The sequence below is a fragment of the Formica exsecta genome, unplaced genomic scaffold (genome assembly GCF_003651465.1).
Source record: "Formica exsecta isolate Colony F162 unplaced genomic scaffold, ASM365146v1 scaffold222, whole genome shotgun sequence".
Lineage (NCBI taxonomy): Eukaryota > Metazoa > Arthropoda > Insecta > Hymenoptera > Formicidae > Formica > Formica exsecta.
Window position 1 is genome coordinate 806483 of NW_021849518.1, and position 11508 is coordinate 817990.

The 11508-nt window shown below is 39.1% G+C and overlaps 1 protein-coding gene across 1 annotated transcript in view; it reads left to right on the top strand.

Annotated features, from left to right (window-relative positions):
* The window catches only part of LOC115235461, an 81486-nt gene that overhangs the window by 63128 nt on the left and 6850 nt on the right, over positions 1–11508 (top strand). The window lies entirely within an intron of this gene.

Below are 11508 nucleotides of genomic sequence, written 5' to 3' on the forward strand. Positions count from 1 at the left end.
ATCTCTTGATAATAAGATACAAGTGTCAATTGGATATTAATCTCAACAGTTAATACAATAAAAGCCTTTCTCTCTCTCTCTTTAAAATGCTTTAAAATAATTATTTTGGTGACATTTTCTGTGAATAGGTGCTCCGAATTTGGCACCCGACAAGTTCGCGCGGCAATCTAAAGTCCGTACCGAAAAATATCTTCTCAAAGGCTGACGCGAGAGAATCAAGATCTTTTAATTTGTCACTGCTAATGTTACATAATGATCGTATCTAAATATGAAAAATCCTCTTACACGCGTACGTGGTGATCTCTTGATAATAAGATACAAGTGTCAATTGGATATTAATCTCAACAGTTAATACAATAAAAGCCTTTCTCTCTCTCTCTTTAAAATGCTTTAAAATAATTTTACGGTTATAAAATATACAGTCGCGTAATATATCGTGACACCAGAAAAACGTCGAGGAGGAAGACGTGAGAGCAATTGAAACGAAGAACAGTGCATCAAAAGTGTATTGTATGATAGTGTAAGTGGTGCAAAAACGACGTCCCAGAGCGAAAGATCGAGATACCGGCGTCAAGTGAGGTACCTGCGCAGTAACATGTAAATCTCAATGGGAGTCCTCCGTCGGACACATCCGCTACATCGAAGAGAACGGAAAGCACGAAGGACGTCGCTGAGAAGAAAGAAAAGATATGCTCTCGTGAGGAGGATCGATCAAAGAGATAATTTAGAACACGGTTGGATCCCATTACCCTGTCAACAAAGCGATATATATTTCTCAATATTGAAAACTCCTGCGAAAAAAGAAATTCAAACTGATCGAACGTATCAAAGTGTCTCGAAAGCAATGCTCTAATGGAAAAACATTGTCACAATTGAAGACAACATATTTTAATTTAACATTCTGACATAAACGCTAAAATCGTGTTAATTATATATGATTGTGTTGAGACTAGCAACGCTTCTTCGCAAATGTCACATCTGAAATTTGGACATTTTTGACAGGTGTCGAATAACGATTTCTTAATTTGATGATTTTTTTCTTTGGTAACGTGCCTTGGTCACAATCGAATATGCCGTCTACTTTTGCGATTTCTACGAAGTTCACCGTGGATCATCGTGCTGCCTTGGATCAACCGGCGATGAATCGAAATATACCGATGGACTGTTATTCTTTAATAGTGTGTGTCGATCAGTGAAAAAGTAGTGAAACTATAACGTCGTTAATCGATCAAAACGAGACTTATCATTATTAAAAAAGCTATTGTTGTTTAAATGAGAGATTCGGGCACATGTCACTGTGAACGAAAGTTCATTAAAAAATTTCGTAAAATCAAAATGATCGGTTGCTTGAACATTTTTCTAAGGAAAATAAAAAACGTAAATCGTGCTAAACAATGATTCTTAATAATTATAGTGACGTTAAACGTAACTCACGCGTGGCGCACGTGTAGTCATAATTATACGAACGTTTAAAATGCAATTTGTGAAAATCGATAAAAAAACGAATGGTTTGAATAAAATTATAAATGGAAGCATGAAGAATCGCATAATGATCGCGACCATTGGGATGAGACGTGAACATATATAATTATCAATAATTTTTATACCATAAAAGAGCTTATTTTTCTCGTATATCGCGGCATGCAACTCCGAACGCGCAATCTGTGAATGATTAAAATAGAAATGACATTCTTGGACAAAGTTGATTGTTTCTCGCATCGTACTCCACCACGATTATCATATCTGACAATAATTGATAATTACAGGTATTTTAATTATTTATAAAATGAACGGATTTGGCAACACAATCTGTGAATGAGCATAGAATCAGGAACGACATTTCGAATAACAAAGTCATAATTCCTCGCAGTATACTCTATCGAGATAGTAAATGGCCGACCTTGACATTCTATCAAAATAAATAATCTTTATATGTCACAGGTTCATTGTAAAAGCAGCTTTTTTATAAAAAGATTTAGCCGATTCATATACGAAGCATTGATCGGATTTTGATAAAAAACCTAATCTCTTTGAAAAAAGGCTAAATTTACAAAGGATCTGTAACATTATATACATATGTACATATATATCTATAGACTTCTCCTCTCGAGAGTGATCGAAGTAAAACCGATTCTTTACAACAAATAACTCTTGCATCATTTCTCTCTTTTCGCGAATATTAACGCACCAATCTCGATAAATACCATGAAAAAATAAGTAAATAATATTATTTATATTTTATTTAAAAAAAAAAATCCATTTTGCCTAATATGACAGGTCGCGCAAAAGAAAAAGAGAGAAGAGAGAGTATATATGAATGCTTGATAATTATTTATATTTTGATTTTAGCTTAGTAATATGCAATTGCAAAGAATCGTAAAAAATTATCGCAACAAAAACTCAATCTTGTAGCGATCTTATAGATTTCATGCGACACGTAGTGCGGTATACTTTGTCTGTTGTGAGGATACGAAAACGCGCGCGGTCGTGCGTTAATCTCACGAGAGAGACTCGCGCGTTAGGAAACGGGGAGTATCCGTGTAAACTGAATTGCGCCGATGTCGGCGTGAAATTAAAACGTACGGGAAACCGGTTTCTTCGGACGAGAGACGGATACGTAGAGATATATGTACGTACGCACCGCGATGCACTTACCCGTTGCAGCGGCTCCGCAAAGGCGTGGAATACGAAGAGCGCGTGCGCCGAAATTTATAATCGGAATAAATTCCAGCGAAGTGAAAAACGCGACATCTCGGACTATCGTATCTCGTGTTCTTGCATCATTTCTCTCTTTTCGCGATTATTAACGCACCAATCTCGATAAATAACATGAAAAAATAAGTAAATAATATTATTTATATTTTATTTAAAAAAAAAAATCCATTTTGCCTAATATGACAGGTCGCGCGAAAGAAAAAGAGAGAAGAGAGAGTATATATGAATGCTTGATAATTATTTATATTTTGATTTTAGCTTAGTAATATGCAATTGCAAAGAATCGTAAAAAATTATCGCAGCAAAAACTCAATCTTGTAGCGATCTTATAGATTTCATGCGACACGTAGTGCGGTATACTTTGTCTGTTGTGAGGATACGAAAACGCGCGCGGTCGTGCGTTAATCTCACGAGAGAGACTCGCGCGTTAGGAAACGGGGAGTATCCGTGTAAACTGAATTGCGCCGATGTCGGCGTGAAATTAAAACGTACGGGAAACCGGTTTCTTCGGACGAGAGACGGATACGTAGAGATATATGTACGTACGCACCGCGATGCACTTACCCGTTGCAGCGGCTCCGCAAAGGCGTGGAATACGAAGAGCGCGTGCGCCGAAATTTATAATCGGAATAAATTCCAGCGAAGTGAAAAACGCGACATCTCGGACTATCGTATCTCGTGTTCACACGCGATGCGCGAAAAAAGATCTTGGAAGTTTGTCTCGAAATATATGAAGATTGTCATCGAGGGGAACGCCGCCGGTGACACGTGCGGGCCATGTACGCGTGTATGCTATCGTTTTGTTTACTTTCGTTTCGTCGAACAAATTTGAACCGAAATTCAAGCTTGTTAGAGCTCGCGTGACGATACACTTCGAGAAACTCTATTAGCTGTACTTCTCCCGTATTACTCGCGCAGAGAGGCCGTTTGTGTACTGCCGCGTTTAGGTATTTCGTCGCCATAAGCAAGTCGGACGAAGACACGCGATTATCCGGAACGGACGTCGAAATACACGCTTCGATAGTAATCCGTTACATCTTTAACAAGTTGAAGCGCCGTGAATGACACAGTTCTAACTCTCAGTTATGACAGGATTAGATTAACGCCATGGCTCTAATAGAGAGTATTTTCTAGCTACTTTCGTAATTATTATCGAAATAATATAACATCGCTTGATACATGAACAAGATTTTACTCTCTTTGAAAAATTAAATATGTGTCGTTTATATGTATACCATTTGTTTTAAAAATAATTTCGATAACTATATATAATCAAGTAACTATATAATATTAATAGAGAATAATCTATTAATAAAAAAAAAAAAAAAAAAAAAAAAAAAAAAATCTTTGCAAAAAAACGCGTTCCCTGGAATTTTGAACAAAAATACCTGGAAGATCAGGGAAATTTTCAGGAAATTTTTTTTACAAAATTCCAGTAAAGACCCTATCTCTGTGAAAAAAAAAAACTAAGACATTGTACAATAAACGCGTGCTTCAACTTTTAACATTTCTCGCGTAAGAGCAGAATAGAAAAGCGTATTTTTCTATGGAATTTCATAATAGCTATCGACAATATTTACTAAACACACGTTTACATATCAAGTGCCGTCAAGATATGAACCAACTGCAAACTCTGTCGGTCGCTTATTAGAAACGTCACGATTCTCAAGTCGCTAAATTCCAATCATCTATGATGGCGGTAGGAAAGTCCAAAAGTACGAGCATCCGCTCAGAATTTGCATTTCCTCGAGCCATTGACAGCATTCTCGCCAACATCAAACATTGCTTTATGATTCATTATGGAAGCATTTTCACGGAGTCGATAATTCCTAATCACCCGTCTACAACGCGAAAGTGGACGACCGCTCCGAAGAAATGAGCCACCGGAAATTAAGGAGATTTTTGTGCCTCGCTTCGGATTTGCATTCTCTTTCACATCTGGCGAACTTGTTGCGGTCGAGTGCTACTTTACGGCTCGTTACCAGAATATCTTTGCCCGAGTCGCAAGACTTCCTGAATCATGATCTATAGCGCACAAGTGTCACGTTGGGAGAGCGATCTATGAGAAATCGAGACCTCACAGCTCTGCTCCGGATTTGCATCTTTGGTATGTCAGTTATTCGCGATCGAGCGTTGCTTTATGACTCGAGTCGCAAGACTTTCAGAATCATGATTTATATTGCAATAATGTCTCCTGGCAGCGGGTTCACTATCAGAATATCTCTCGTCACGGAATCGTAAGATCCCTGAATCATGATCTATAGCACACGAGATTTGTCTCTCGGCATGTAAACTATTCGCGCGGTCCGGCAATGTTTTATATCCCCTTTATTATACTCTGAATCGCGCGATACATAATACAATAGTGTTAAAATAAACCTTTGCTCAAAAACACTAGAAAATGTACGCTTGGAATAATGAGACGTGCTGATATAGAAGTGTCGTTTTTACGAGCAACCAAGAACTTCCGAGTCCGAATTTGCATCTCCTATTCGCCAGTAAAATTTCCGCGGTCCCGAGTCGTTTTACGGCACGGAATACCTTACGCGAGGGAGCGCGGTCGAGAACATCGTCTTCATGGATGGAAACGGTAAATCAAAGAACTCGGCAGCGAGGGAGAACGATGTTGGCGAACGACGAGCGCGTATCGCGCGGCGGAGGCCAATTTTACACGTCACAACTGCGTCGTTTTACAGGGACTAACTACCGCCGATTCTGCCGTTTTACGACGGATACCGCGATGGAGGAAGAGGCAACTTAGGAACGCGAAACCGCGCCTCCTCGCTGTCGTGGCAGCGCGAGATTTACGACCGAGTTGTGCGTCGGCGAGAGAGTCGAAACGATTCTGACGATCTGCGATCGGTGGCCGGGAAACTATCGGGGAAGAGTATCGCCGAGATGCGAGGTGGATAATCTTTCGGGCGGGATTTCTTTGAACACAACGCGCGATGACAAATGTAACAATTTTCAATTATATTAATAGTTCTCCGATGATTATATTATATATATTTGTCATTTTTTATATTGTAGGCTTGATTTTCCTGAAATGTACAATTTATTTGACGAGGTATAAAAGCGAACAATTCTTTCTCGAAAATGGAATTTCTAATAGAAATTTCGAGCGAAATCCAACGATTGAAAATTATTATCCGAGAGAAAACGAAAGTTTTTTTTTTTTACGACGGATCGTAAAAACCGATATATTTTATGAATAGTAAAAATTGTGAAGTAGAAACGTAAATGTGCGTTAAAATTCTCTTGGAAACCGCACATTTCGCATAAATTTATTAGACACATTTCTTTGAAATATAGACACGCGAAATTAATGTTGCATTTTATAATTAACATGATAACGATAACGATATTACTGAAAAAGCAATAACTCGTCCGTAACTTTTTACGCAAGAATTAATGATAGTCTCAAATTGCCGACCATTGAAATTAATCAATTGCCAAATATCATACCTGCATATTAGAAACTTAGATATTCTTGTTACAAATGAAGATGCTTGAAGATATAATTCCGGCGATACATACTACATCATTCTCGAAGTATCTTCGACTGCCGATTGAATTCAGGCAGAAGCGTCAAGGACGACGGCAGCAAGTCCTTCACCGGTGGTCTCCCAGAATTCGAAACCCGTCAAGATCGCCTGACCCAGGATCGATCGTCGCCATGCGGCATTCGCAAGGAATCGTAGTATCGAAAGTAGCGACGTAAAGCAGACAAGGGGCCGGGCAGCGGAAATCGGTAAAGATGGTAGCCCGGAGCCGATCGACCTGTCATTACTCCACCTCGATGGGAGCATCAGCCAAAATCGTAAATTACAGAGCATCTCGAGCGAATGGAGACGATTCGAGGGTACCGATCCCGGAGTATTTGCCAGATGAAAGAAAGAGAGAGAGAGAGAGAGAGAGAGGAGCGAATCGAGGGGGGAATCAGCTCGGGACCGTCGCGGATCGATCACTCGAGCGGAAATGTAAAATCGGGCGCGCGCAATCGGCGAATTAAAACTTCGACATGCCATTTACCTGGCTACCGAAACGATCGAGGCGGAATGACGATGACGACGGGAGGAAGGCAAACAGGAAGAGTCCAGGAGGGAGGGGAGGAGGGGGGGGGGGAAGAGGAAAAGAAAAAATAAAACGATCGAGCCAATACGAGAAAAATTACAGAGCGCGAGACCGAAGCAGATTTCGATTTCTGACAAAATAAGATGATGAGATTATCAACCGCAATCGAGATGCACGAAAGGTTGATCAATAATTATAAATATCTGGTGCATGTCATACGGAGTGAAACATCAAAATAAATCGTACGGAATTTATATACACATCTCTTGCCATACAGATATGTATAGAAAATATATCTCTAACTAATAATTTTAAAAAGATATTTCTTTTTTAATGTTTTATATTAGTCCGCTCTAAAAAACGATGAATTCTAAAAACGAGTTTTAAAACGTGCAGCTCCCATATCTTTTTCGTCTGTCGAAACCAATTGACATTCGATGCTGGCATGAATCTTAAAACGTGACATTAACGAGGCGTGTGTGCAAAGTATCAAAATTCCAATCGCGTCAAATATCGCGTTAACATTACATTAACGACGCGCGCACCGTTACATCCTTGCGATACGGCTAATCACCAACGATTGACCGCGATGTCTCTGATCTGGATAAGATGCGAACACGGCGTTCTCATGGACCATGATGTGACGATGGGAAACGTGTTCCGAATGTAAATCGTTCTACATGGCGCTTCGGCTCCGAGTCGAGGTCCGGGGTCTCGAACGCACGCACGCACGCACGCACGCACGCACGCACGCATACTCGCGCGTCCGGAATGCGTTTTCGGGATGTCACGATCGCCCGGAGCGAAGCTCGGTGCGAATTATCCGACGATAATGTCAGCGTTAAACGTACAAGATCGAGCGATCAGAGTCACATAGTTCATTCTTCGATGTTGCATCGCTCGCGGCCGGAATAACTTACACACGGACGCGAGTCCGTGCTCTCTCGGCTCTTTCGGAGCTCCTTGTCTCTTAGTTTGTCACGCATTCATTTTCGACGAATATTTAGCGACCAACTGCCTGCCCGCGCTTCGGAGTTTTGTCAATATGATATACGTTACGATTAATATGTACGCGAAATTTATATTTTCCGCAACTGTTTAACGGAGTATCACGTATGTCGGTATAGCCGCGAATATCTTGTCATTTATAGCGATGAATATTGAAAATATTAAGGGAAATTTATATCCTGCAATAAACTAATTTATTTTTAGAAATATAAATATAAATGTAAATTATTATTATAACGATTTTTATATATTCCCATGATCTTTAAAATCTCACGGCATTAAAACAAAAAAAAGTTCTCCATTTCTCTTCTCTAAAAATATACAAAAATAAAATCGTTAAGACGCGCATAGGCATAGTCGCGCTTAAGACGCCATTTTCCCGGTCACCTCGGTGAAACTCCGCGTGTTGCATCGAGATTACATTTTACGACGTGCCGGCGGCCGAGCTCTTTGCGTCTACGGCGGCTTCGCCGACAGTTTCTCTTCGTCCGCGATCGTCACAACGCTAACGAGAGCGCGTGAGTAAAGTCGAAATAAAACGGCGCAGTTGCGGTGGCCGCGACAAAGAGAGAGAGGGGAGGGAGAAAGAGATAAAATGTGAGCGAGAGAGCAGGAGGACGGAGGATAGACGCAGGTAGCTGCAATCCAATTTAGCGGCGGATATCCACACGAGATCTTTACGATTTCTACCCACGAATAAGACAGGGCCCACTTACCGTGAAATCATATGCAGTGTCCAGTCACGGATGCCGCCGTCACCGCCGCCGCCGCCGCTCTGATCTTCCTCCTCCTCCCGTCACCCCCGCGTCGATCGTCGCCGCAGCTTCTTTCGCGGTGAAAACTGAACTGCGTCGTACTTCGCGCCGGCAATTTGCGTGCATCGCCAGATGGCACCACGGACTGGAACGGTATGCCAACACACGCGCCGTCTTCGTCTGTCCCACGTATTTCGCTGCCGTGACTCTGCCATAGTTATACTTGATAAATTAACGATATGTAAATTAATACACAAATTAATTATTCTTTATCTGCACAAAAAAGATAATATATATACATTTATCTTCCGAAATAATTTTTTTTTTTTTTTTTTATAGAAGTTAGGAAGGGGGAAGATTCAATCCGTATATATAAATTAGTCCGAAAAGTTTGTCACTTTTTAAAATTGTTAATTAAATGAGATTCCCATTATCATTTAATGAGTAATAATACAAAATAAACAGTATAGAGAGAATTGCGTGAACGAAGCAAGAATTATGCGAAACATACGCGAGACATACGAGGATTGAGGGAAACGTAATGAGCGAGCGAGTAAAACGAGGTTTATCTTACGTCTTCGGCTCTCGTAATTATCCATTATGCAATAACGCAGTAATGCTACGCTTCTTGTTCTTAACGCCTCCTTTATTCTTGGGTAGACCAGCCACTAAAATTCCCAGGGTCCTGCGTCGCGTTTCGTATATGTGAAACGTTGAGAGACGTGTACACATCCTATTATTTAAATTAATTACATCTATCCGAATTTTTAATTAAAGGCATCCCCGAACGACAAAGCGAACTTTGAATATACGTGTATGTTACGTGTTAAATTCTGCTCACTCAGTGTTATGGTCACACGTATTTTGTAAAATGGTGCAGATTTAAAAAAATATAATTATGTATTAAGTGATATAAGAATTTTTAAATTAATTAAATATTAAAAAATAAGTTTCAAATATTTATTATTAATATAAACAACTTTTGCAATTGTGGTAAATAAGCAGCATTTAAAATTAAAATATAAACGTTATTTTTATAATAGGATTGAGATACCATTGCAGACTGTATAAGTTTTATAATAAAAAAAACAAGTTAATTTCCGATTTCAATATTAACTTTTTTATTAAATAGCACATAAAAGTCGAAAGAGGTATTCTTAATTTCAGTATTTTAATTATATCTATGTAATTATATTATGATAATTAAAATTTACACATATGTATATTTCAGAAGTACAATAAGTAAAATAAAAATTTTGTTGTCTTCTTTAGTTTTCCTCGTCAAAACTTCTTTTCGTCATAATTTACACCGCCCACACGTTTCACACTCATTTTGTGTCCCATCGGACACGCGGGAGCACACAAAACGTGAAATTCCACGTTGCGGAATTTGGAAAAGGAGAGAGAGAGAGGGGGAGATCGAGCGTTGTCGGAACCTCATTCGCGTGCGGGATTAAAATTCGAGTCCCACGGTACACGGTAGTCTTGCGTTCTCAGACACGACTGCTTGGATCCTTTCACGTAAGGACGAGAGACGTTTAAGCGCTTCGCGGAACCCTTTTTTCGTCCCTCCTCCCCGAACGTCACGCATGTGTGTATAACACGGCCGCGGGTGAATGATGACGCGCACACCGTCGAATCTTTCGTGAAGTTATCTATGGGAAAAGCATCTTTGGCCTTCGAGATTGCCTCTCAAGAATCGACAGCTACTGTAGTAAATGATAGACGTCTCGAAATGTAAAGTCTCGTGAATATAACGTTTTTTTTGTTCTTTTTTTCCTTCAATTCCGAGATCATATCTCGACGTTTATACAAAGAACATGACAAAAGATTACTGGTAAGAATTATAGCATAATTTCGATAAATTTAAATTTCCATTGCAATCAGTATGCAAAGAGAATTACAGAAAAGCGTCAATCTATTTATTAAACAAAAAGATATTTTTTTTTAGTTCGATGAATGACTAGAAGCTGGTCATTTAAACAAAATTATGATTATTTGATATTGACTGGTCGAATCTTGCATTTTACATATGTGCTCAATCAAGCGTGCAGTTATTCGACGGTAATTGACATAACTTTCAATAAAGCGTAATATCGTTGTGACACAAGATTTTGTTGCATTTGTTGTTTGGCCGCGCGATGATCGATGGGAGAAGATGAACGCGTGCAAAGGACGACGTAACAAATTCCCGCGTACCTGGTATCACAATGCGCGTAAAAATTCTTAAATTGCATACATCGTACGATCGAAGACGAGCCCATTATCGCGGGAAGCAACCGGGGAGAAAACGTCGTCGCGCACTTGTGGACACATGAGAAACGGTGTGACATTACTCGTGCATCATCAAACGATAATCTCTATGCGATCTACAAGAGAAATAATATACGGTACGGAGACGTCACAGCTGTCGCTGTCGCGTTGAGATTTGATTACTGTCGTTCGAGAGTAAAAATCGGAAAATTATACTTTACAACGTAACGGTACGTCGATTCGTTATTCATTGTCTTTCTATCCATATGGTTTCAATTATCTTCATGTTTGGATACTGCCGTCCACTTTCTCCACAAACGTCGTTTAGCATCTTTGCGAAAATTGAATTTTTTAACGCGCATATGCGTGTATCTTCCTGAACTGAATTAATTTTTTATATTATATTTCTCGTTAATATTCAGCAGAAAGCGAATAAATTTTTTAACCGATGCGTTATTAATTTATATTTAATAAAAAAATGTCTTCTTATGCCATTAATAAATATCTTATATATATTTATTACTATATTCCGCGCTTTTTCTAAGATATTTCGATTAATTTGGACCAAATATATCTTTTCTTTTCTTATTCACCGAATAAATACAATATAGATTCAAATTTTATAATATTTTATGCAGTAATAGTCGTCTCTCCATCTTATTATATATGTATATATACATGTATCTATTTATATATATATATA